Source organism: Hyperolius riggenbachi, chromosome 3 (genome assembly GCF_040937935.1).
Source record: "Hyperolius riggenbachi isolate aHypRig1 chromosome 3, aHypRig1.pri, whole genome shotgun sequence".
Taxonomy (NCBI): Eukaryota; Metazoa; Chordata; class Amphibia; order Anura; family Hyperoliidae; genus Hyperolius; species Hyperolius riggenbachi.
Genome location: NC_090648.1, coordinates 493,649,321 through 493,659,750, shown reverse-complemented (window position 1 = coordinate 493,659,750; position 10,430 = coordinate 493,649,321).

Sequence of the window (10,430 nt, the reverse complement as noted above, 5' to 3'; positions counted from 1 at the left end):
CTATACTGAAGGCCCCTATACCCTGCTGCCTATACTGAAGGCCCCTATACCCTGCTGCCTATACTGAAGGCCCCTATACCCTGCTGCCTATACTGAAGGCCCCTATACCCTGCTGCCTATACTGAAGGCCCCTATACCCTGCTGCCTATACTGAAGGCCCCTATACCCTGCTGCCTATACTGAAGGCCCCTATACCCTGCTGCCTATACTGAAGGCCCTTATACCCTGCTGCCTATACTGAAGGCCCTTATACCCTGCTGCCTATACTGAAGGCCCTTATACCCTGCTGCCTATACTGAAGGCCCTTATACCCTGCTGCCTATACTGAAGGCCCTTTATACCCTGCTGCCTATACTGAAGGCCCTTTATACCCTGCTGCCTATACTGAAGGCCACTATACTCTGCTGCCTGTACTGAAGGCCACTATACCCTGCTGCCTATACTGAAGGCCACTATACTCTGCAACCTATAGTGAAGGCCCCTATACCTTGCAACCTATAGTAAGGGCCCCTATACCTAGGTAGCTATACTGAAGACACCTTTACCTAGCTACCTATACTGCGGGCACCTATGCCTGGGTACCTTATACTGCGGGCAACTATACCATGGATCGCACAATTCTTATGCGCAGGATTCGTTAGATTCGGGATTCGAAAGGTTCGAGATATTCGAGAACCTTTTTAGATTCGGATTCGGATTCGAAGAAATTGTGGATTCGTCCCATCCCTAGTTAATAGGCAGTGAGATTTCTCTCAAACTCTTCCTGAGCACACAGTTCAACTGCCCCTGGAAAAGAGGCCTGAGGGCCCGTTTCCACTTGTGCGGTGCGAATTGCCGCGGTAAAAATTCGCATGCAGATGCGAATTTCGCATGTGGGTGTATGCGAATGACGCTGTATGCGAATTTAACCATGGTAGTGCCGGTGTGCTTTTCCATTGATTTCCATGCGAATTTGCATGAAAATTCGCATACCAAAGCCGCAGGCGATTTCCCTATTAAATACATTAGCGGCGATACACATGCATTCCACACGCAGGCGAATTCTGAGAGCTCTGCCGTGCAGAAAAATCCTGCACAGAAAAACGCTCAGGAAAACTGACAAGTGGAAACAGGCCCATTCACTTGTATTGGCTATGCGAATCTGTATGCAGGAAACGCATGCAGATTCGCGATAGTGGAAACTGGTCCTTACTGGATGTTGCTTTGACCACTAGTTTGGCAAGATGCCAAGTGAGGCTTTTTCATGTGATAGTTCTGTAATTGCGAAAGGTGAAAATCCTGTACGTGGGTGTATGCTTTTCTCATTATCCATCAGAGAGCCGTATGATCGGACCTAAATGTATTCTGCAGCAGGACAATGATGCTAAACATACAGCCAAAGCGATTGAAAACTATCTTCAGCATAAAGAAGTCCTGGAAGTGAAGGTATGTCCCCTGCAGAGACCTGGGCCTTGATTCACTAACCGGCACTAACGGTGCACTGATGCACCGTTTAGGTTGCATCCTATGCGACCTTAAGGTCGCATCATGTACAGTATAGCGGGTGCGGGGTGCAGTGCGCAATGTAGCTTTGTTCATCTTTTAGTGTGCACAAAGCTACTTAAAGAGAACCAGACATGAAGCACCCTCTTGTATTTTACCTTATAAATCAGTGGGAACATGACAGTAAACACCTAATCTGCTCTTTGTTTCATTGTTCTCTGTTTAATCTGACTGTTATCACCTCTGATAAGAATCCCCGACTGAGCACTCAGTCTAGCTTTGCTACGGAAAGATTATAGCTGAGTCTGTCTTCTCTGGTGTCTTTTCAAGCCCAAGCCTGCCCCCTTGTGGCTCTGCTGCCTATGACTCAGCTATAATCATTTCCGGCAAAGCCAGACTGAATGCTCCCTCGGGGATTCTTATCACAGCTGATAACAGACACTTTTAGCAGTGAGAATGAAACCGAGAGCAGGGTAGGTGTTTTCTCTAATGTTCCCACTGATATATATGGTAAAATACATAAGGGTGCTTCGTCTCTGGTTCCCTTTAAGGCACACTAACCTCAGATAAGGTTAGCGCTGTAGTTTGTGCCCACTAAGTGATAAGGCACAGTAACCAGCTTAGTGCCGGTTAGTGAATCGAGCCCTGATCTCCACATGGAGCGTGTCTGGGATTACATGAAGAGACAGAAGGATGTGAGGAAGCCCACAGCCACAGAAGACCTGTGGTTTATTCTCCCAGATATCTGCAACAACCTACCGGCCGAGTTCCTTTGAAAACTGTTTGCCTTCAAAACGGCATCAATTCTTCTAGGTACACTTGCAAAGTATGGTCACACCAATTATTGATAAAGATTTCATCTGTTCATTCGCTGCATTTTTATTTTTTGTTGAATGATGAAAATAAATACTTGCGTCTATAAAAGCATTCTTTGACAGAATTTTTTTTCACACCTGCCCTGAACTTTAGTACACTACTGTGTATATGTATGTGTTTGTATATATGTAAATGTGTAAAATTATTTTATAAAATGTGTGTAGATATAGATAGATAGATATACACACACCACGTACCACACACACACCATACACTAAACACACACACACACACTACACTACACACCTGTATGTATACACAACACATGCGTGTGTATATATTTACATAACTCAGGTTTGTATATGTGTGTAGGAAGTATGTATACACTGTTTGTGCATATGTAGATATAAATACATATTTTGTATGTGTAGATAGTGCTGCCCATAATTATTCATACCCCTGGAAAATTTTGACTTCAAGTTACTTGTATTCAACCAGCAAGTAATTTTTTTTTGACAGGAAATGACATGGGTGTCTCCCAAAAGATATGACGATGTACAAGAGCCCTTCTTCAGGGAGGTACAGTACTGGAAGGAAAAAACTAAGACAACCAGGAGCCCAAATGGCGCAGTATATCATGAGTATTAAGTATTGGAAAATACTTCTATAGAAATGTACTCACAAAGGTGGGTTGCACCAGGGGGCAACCAACCACTTTAGGCACGTGGAGTGTCTTAAAACCTGACTCCACTCAGGTTTCCCACTCAGTCGCTCTCTTAGCAAAAAACCTGCCCTCCTTAGGTGGGTGCGCAAGGCCCCCCTCCAGGAATAGGTACATTAGAAGGTAAAGAGGCGCCTAATGGATATAAAACACTTTAAAATCAATAAAATGAAAAGGATTGAGGTGGCTTACCTCATAGATGACAAACTCATTTTAGGTAAGGAAGTTTAATAGAATAATAAGCACAGAATACGTGTTTCGTGGGTCTATGCCCACTTCCTCAGGCCATAGTGCCTTAATAGTCTATATGCCGCACTTGGGGTCCCTCAAGTGCGGCATATAGACTGTTAAAGGAGAACTGTAGTGAGAGGTATATGGAGGCTGCCATATTTATTTCCTTTTTAAGCAATACCAGTTGCCTGGCTATTCAGCTAATCCTCTGCCTCTAATACTTTCAGCCATAGGCCCTGAACAAGCATGCAGCATATCAGGTGTTTCTGACAAATTTAGACAGATATGACAAGATTAGCTGCATGCTTGTTTCTGGTGTATTTCAGACACTTCTTTAGGCAAATAGACCATCAGGGCTGCCAGGGAACTGGTATTGCTTAAAAGGAAATAAATATGGCAGCCTCCATATCCCTCTCACTACAGTTCTCCTTTAAGGCACTTTGGCCTGGGGAAGTGGGCATAGACCCACAAAACACGTTGTCTGTGCTTCTTATTCTATTAAACTTCCTTACCTAAAGTGACTTTGTCATCTATGAGGTAAGCCACCTTAATCCTTTTCATTTTATTGATTTTAAAGTGTTTTATATCCATTGGGCGCCTCTTTACCTTCTACTGTACTTCCTTAGGGAGGGGAATTTTTCTTAGCATAGATCTTCGACGCATATATGCACATCCCTATCTTTGGGCCACTTCAAAAGTATGAGATTTGCAGTTAGGTTGGGTTCCAGCATCCATCATTTTCAGTTCCAGGCTCTTCCCTTTGGGATAGCTCCGGCTCCTCGCATCTTCACAAAGGTTCTGGCAGAGGTGATGAGGGTGCTAAGGCTTCAGGGGATCTCCATTATCCCTTATCTGGACAACATGTTGATCTATGCGCAGTCGGAACAGGTTCTGGCGCACAGGGATCTAACTGTCACAAGCTTACCTTCCAGCGACAGGTCCTGCGACCGCTCTGCCGTGGTCCGGGCGAGCAGCGGGACTGCCACGCTGGAGTCCTCTGGCGACATCCCTGGCTTCCCTCCGGCGGTGTCTTCCGGCTCGCGGGCGACCCAAAGGTTGCATCGCGCGAGTTCTAGTGAGCCTTATAGGCTCAGGAGGAGGATTTAGGATGACAGCAGGTGATGTCATAAGTGACATCACCTAAATGGAAGTGGCTACTGATTGAGGAGTTTTGTATTTAAAGAGAAACTCCGACCAAGAATTGAACTTTATCCCAATCAGTAGCTGATACCCCCTTTTACATGACAAATCTATTGCATTTCACAAACAGACCATCAGGGGGCGCTGTATGACTGATTTTGTGATGAAACCCCTCCCACAAGAGGCTCTGGTACCGCGGTACTCTGGGCAAGCTGCCACAATGTAACAATGTTCACAGACAGGAAATGGCTGTTTACAGCTGTCTCTAACGGCCAAAACAGCTAGGAGCAGCTTACATAATCTGCCCACAGTAAAAATGTCACCATGTAATAAATGTCAGAATGTGAATCTGGGAGAGGAAAGATTTTACAATGAGCAAACACTGACTAAGTCCTTTATACATAATTATGGTGAAAATGAAGCACTTTTTTATTACATTATTTTCACAGGATTTCCTCTTTAAATCCAAGAGCATTCAGTGCTCGCTGACCTTGATACTAATCAGTTCGCTGGTTCTTGGTCTAGTTAGCTACTTTGAGCTACATTAATATATTGTGTAGACACACACTATATATATATATATATCTTCTCAAAAAATTAGCATATTGTGATAAAGTTCATTATTTTCTGTAATGTACTGATAAACATTAGACTTTCATATATTTTAGATTCAAATATACACAACTGACGTAGTTCAAGCCTTTTATTGTTTTAATATGGATGATTTTGGCATACAGCTCATAAAAAACCCAAAATTCCGATCTCAAAAAATTTGCATATTTCATCCGACCAATAAAAGAAAAGTGTTTTTTAAACAAAAAAAGTCAACCTTCAAGTAATTATAATCTGAGAGGAAAAAAGCAGGTTGGCAGACGTGCGCGAAACGGCCGTCAGGCTTAAGCACCCAGCACCCACCGCACCACTACAGGTATCCTACCAGCTACTTGAACTTTGTATTTATATTGTATCACAGCGCTCACAGCCTGTTTTTGCATCGCATGTATCATTAATTTATTAGACAATAAATACAGCTTTCAGCAGTGCCGGTTTCTTCTACTTCCTGCCTCCTCTGACACTTCAAGTAATTATGTTCAGTTATGCACTCAATACTTGGTCGGGAATCCTTCTGCAGAAATGACTGCTTCAATGCGGCGTGGCATGGAGGCAATAAGCCTGTAGCACTGCTCTGGTGTTATGGAGGCCCAGGATGCTTCGATAGCGGCCTTAAGCTCATCCGGAGTTTTGGGTCTTGCGTCTCTCAACTTTCTCTTCACAATATCCCACAGATTCTGTATGGGGTTCAGGTCAGGAGAGTTGGCAGGCCAATTGAGCACAGTAATACCATGGTCAGTAAACCATTTACCAGTGGTTTTGGCACTGTGAGCAGGTGCCAGGTCGTGCTGAAAAATGAAATCTTCATCTCCATAAAGCTTTTCAGTTGTTGTGATGACGCCCGGCGGATCGCTCAGAAACCGCCGTATCAGTCCGCCGACAGTGCGTACACACGCCGGACTGTCGTTGGAATGCCCACCCAGTGGGAGGTGACGACGGACCCGTCGTTGCCTCCAGTCCGGTGTGTGTACGGACCTTAAGTGACAAGATATACTCCGTACAATGCTGCGTAATGTCGGCGCTATATAAACAATAATAATAAATAATTTTTGTCTATGGGGGGTAACGCATCTGCCCTGGGCTCAAGTAGATCATCATAGCGAACACTGCACAACCTGCTCCTGCTGGTCACATATGATTTGCTGGGGGAGACACAACCTAAAACTGATAGAAAACTGATGCAAAACTGACAGGACTGGACTGGACTGGAAATGTACAGATTTATGTGTGAACCAAACCTAACTGAACGTGGTTTATTGCAAGCTTTTGACTTTCTTCTTGAGGCATTATACAGAAGGGGATAACGATTATAGAATATACCGTAACATGATGTAATGCAGTATAATGTAATCTTCCTCATGGCTGCTCAGAAGTAGGAATGATCGATGAAATGAGAATTTTTCTGAAATTATGCAAATTTCTATGCAAATGTATGCAGTTTGAAAACGGACCAATCAATTTAAACCCAGGTTTAAACTGATTGGTTCATTTTTAGAGATGGCCCGAACGGTTCGCATGCGAACTTATTCGCGCAAACTTCCGTGGTTCGCGTTCGAACGAACGTGAACTTTATGGTGGTTCGACACGCCCGCTATATTACATCATTAGGGTCAACTTTGACCCTCTACATCACAGTCAGCAGATACAGGGTAGCCAATCAGGCTACACTCCCTCCTGGAGCCCCCCTTATAAAAGGCAGGCAGCATCAGCCATTTCACTCACTCGTGTGGCTGCAGTAATTGGAGAAGGGAGAGAACCTGCTGACATAGGGAAAGCTTAGTTAGGCTCTTGTGTTAGACTTATTAGCTTGCTCCTTGCTGATACTTATTGCTAAAAAGCACCCCTCAACAGCTCTTTTGAGCGCTAATGTTGTTCTTGTGATCAATTTTTTTTTGTGTGTGTTCCATACACAGCCTTGGTAATTCTTACTGTGTGTGCCACTGCCAGGCCCAGCACATTCAGTGACTACCTGTGTGTGTGACAGGCAGCTGCACATTTGTAATAACAATCACTGCATACCCACCTATTATTATTATTTATTGTATTTATAAAGAGCCAACATATTACGCAGCGCTGAACATTAGGTTACAGACAATATTTAGGGGTGACATACAGCAATATGACAATACAGGATACAAGAAAGACCAGATCACACAGCACAGTATGAGTACCAGGTAATGCTTAGTCAGTCACTGGAGGGGAACATGGAGATTAGGCAAGTTAGGTTCACTCAAATGCATAGCTCCCAACTGTCCCTTTTTGGGAGCCCTGTCCCTCTGTCCCTTTTTCATCCTCATTTGTCCCTCTTTCAGGACTTTGTCCCTCTTTCTATGTAAATATGTATATTAATATGCTAAAAATGTGTTTAATTGACTCTAAACTTTATTTCCATCCTTTAAATTAATATATTACTAATTTTAAAATGTTACTATAAAGGAAAATTAACCAAGATAGAAAGGACCAGTGTGGTTTGAATTATAAAACAGCATATTTTTCTTATGAAATCTTTATGGTATGTGTGACTAGGGGCGTGGTGGGGGGCATGACAAGGGGTGTGACAGGGGCGTGGCTTAAGTGTCCCTTTTTCTCATCTCAAAAAGTTGGGAGGTATGCAAATGCATAGCATGGGTGCACAGTAATGGAGGTGCATGATCAGGTAGGACACAAAAGGAGGAGGACCCTGCCCAAAGGCTTACAATCTAGAGGGAGGGGTAGGGACATGAGAGGTAGGGGACCAGAGTTCAGCTGTGGGTTTAGAGCAATTGTGAGGGGTGGTAGGCCAGAGTGAAAAGGTGAGTTTTGAGGGCCTTCTTGAAGGTGTTGAAGGAGAGGGCTGCCCTAATGGGTGGAGGTAGGGAGCTCCATAGTGTTGGAGCGGCTCTTGAGAAGTCTTGGAGGTGTGCATGGGACTGGGTGATGCGGGGGATGGTCAGGCAAAGTTCATTGGAGGAGCGTGTTGTTGTTGTTCAGTGCACCTACCCACCTACGTGACCACACCTGTTCAGGGTACCTGTGTGTGTGTGACAGGAAGCTGCACATTTGTAATAACAATCACTGCATACCCACCTGTTGTTGTTGTTCAGTGCACCTACCTACCTACGTGACTGCACGCAGTGTCACTGCACCTGTTCACGGTACCTGTGTGTGACAGCTGCACATTTGTAATATCAGTCACTGCATACCTGTTCACTGCACCTGTGTGACCGCACGCAGTTTTATATACCAGTCCGTGCATACCTGTTAACTGCACCTGTGTAACCGCACATTGTTGTACCAGCAGTCACTGCAACCTGTTCACTGCACCTGTGTAACTCTACATTGTATTAGTCAAGTCAGTGCATACCTTTCACTTCATCTCCCCCCCCCCCCCCCCCATTATGGACAAAACAAGAGAAAAAGCCAGAGGCAGGCCACCCGGCAGGTCTGTTCGAGGTCGCACTGTCGTGATTTCGTGCGGCTCTCGACCAAAGTACAGTGTTCAGAAGAACACACGTGCCATCAACCCTCAATATTGTCAGGACGTAGTTGACTATTTAACACAAAACGCCTCATCTTTCAGCTTCTGCACGGAATCGTGACATATCTTCCCCCTCCTGCTCTGATTCTGGCACCCCACTTAACACTCCGTCTGCAGCCATCCCGAAAGTGCCATCATCACAGGGCTCAGCAGTGTGGACATTTTTTTATGTGTCTGCCTCAGATGAGAGCAATGCCATCTGTACTCTCTGCCACCGAAAATTGAGCCGTGGAAAGACCTAGACCCACGTAGGGACAACTACCTTACGAAAGCACATGATTACAAAGCACAAACTGCAATGGGATGACCACCTGAGGGAAAGCAGCACACAAAAGCAAATCCACACACCGTAGTGTAAGATACCAGGCCACAATTATTTCTCAAAAAAGGCGATACCTAAACTGTACCGTGATGTTGAAAGGCAAGTGGTGTCATCTCTGGCACACAGCGGTGGGTCAAGGGACCATCTGACCACGTGGTCTGCAAAGCACAGTCAGGACTCTCCGAAGACTAAAACAGTCCCCACACACAGCATCTCTGCCCGACTCAAGACTAAGTCGGTCCCCACACAGCATCTCTGCCTGCAGGCCGCTATAATCATTTTTCTGGTGCGTGTACATGCCTGCCTAATTTTTCTGGCTGCACTGCAGCTGCACCAACAAAACAAAAGGCCTGTACATGTGTCAATTCCCCTTCGCGATCATTACCTTGCCGCGGTGAAGGGGCTTGCGTATCACAATGAAGCAATGACCGGCTACATGAGTGTGTCGGTGGAGGGGGGCACACCTGACCCAAGAAGATAATAAGGTCGCTGCTTCATTGTGGACAAACCAAATTCGATCAGCTGGACACTTAGTCACTGTTGCTCTTTCATTCAGCTACCTCAGCCCGACCATATGGGCTTGAAAACCGCCATTGCCTGCTGTTTGACGGCATGATCGCCGTCTATTTACTTGTACAGCGCTGCAATCAGCAGCAGCGCTGTACTGGGGACAGTCGTGTGACACCACTGTACTGGGGACAGCCGTGTGACACGGCTGTCCCCCTGGGAGACAAGAGAGCATGATTGGCTGGGTGCAGGGAGGGAGGGAATAACAAAAAACGAATTTTTTTTTTTATAAAAACGGAGATATATCTATATTTATAAAAAAAAAAAAAAACTTTGGGGCGATCAGACCCCACCAACAGAAAGCTCGGTTGGTGGGGGGAATCACTCATGTGCTGTGTTGTGCGGTCCTGCAGCTTGGCCTTAAAGCTGCAGTGGCCGTTTTAGTTAAAATGTACCTGGTCTTTAGGGGGGTTTACCACTGTGGTCCTCAAGTGGTTAAAGCACTTTAGGCCTGCTATTTAGCAATAAAATTTGATTTCTGCCCTTAAACCCTGCTGTGTGTAAAATCCGGATTATAATTTGCATATTTAGTAGGTGTGCATTGTGGGTAACCACAAATGTTCATTTATAACTGAATTATTGCAAATTTCCTTCTGTTTTAAGAAGGCAATTACACCGACTTTTGGTGTGTATCCCACTCCGCCATGCCCCCCTCCAGGTGTTAGACCTCTTGAAACATATTTTCCATCACTTTAGTGCTTCATTGTGGACAGACCAAATTCGATCAGCTGGACAGTCACTGTTGTTCTGTCATTGAGCTACCACAGGTAACTGGTATTGCATAAAAGGAAATAAACATGGCAGCCTCCATATGCCTCTCTCTTCAGTTGCCCTTTAACCACTTCACCACTGAGGGGTTTTACCCCCTGACCACCAGAGCAATTTTCACCTTTCAGCGCTCCTTCCATTCATTCGTCTATAACTTTATTATTACTTATCCCAATGAAATGAACTATATCTTGTTTTTTTCGCCACCAATTAGCCTTTCTTTAGGTGGGACATTATGCCAAGAATTATTTTAT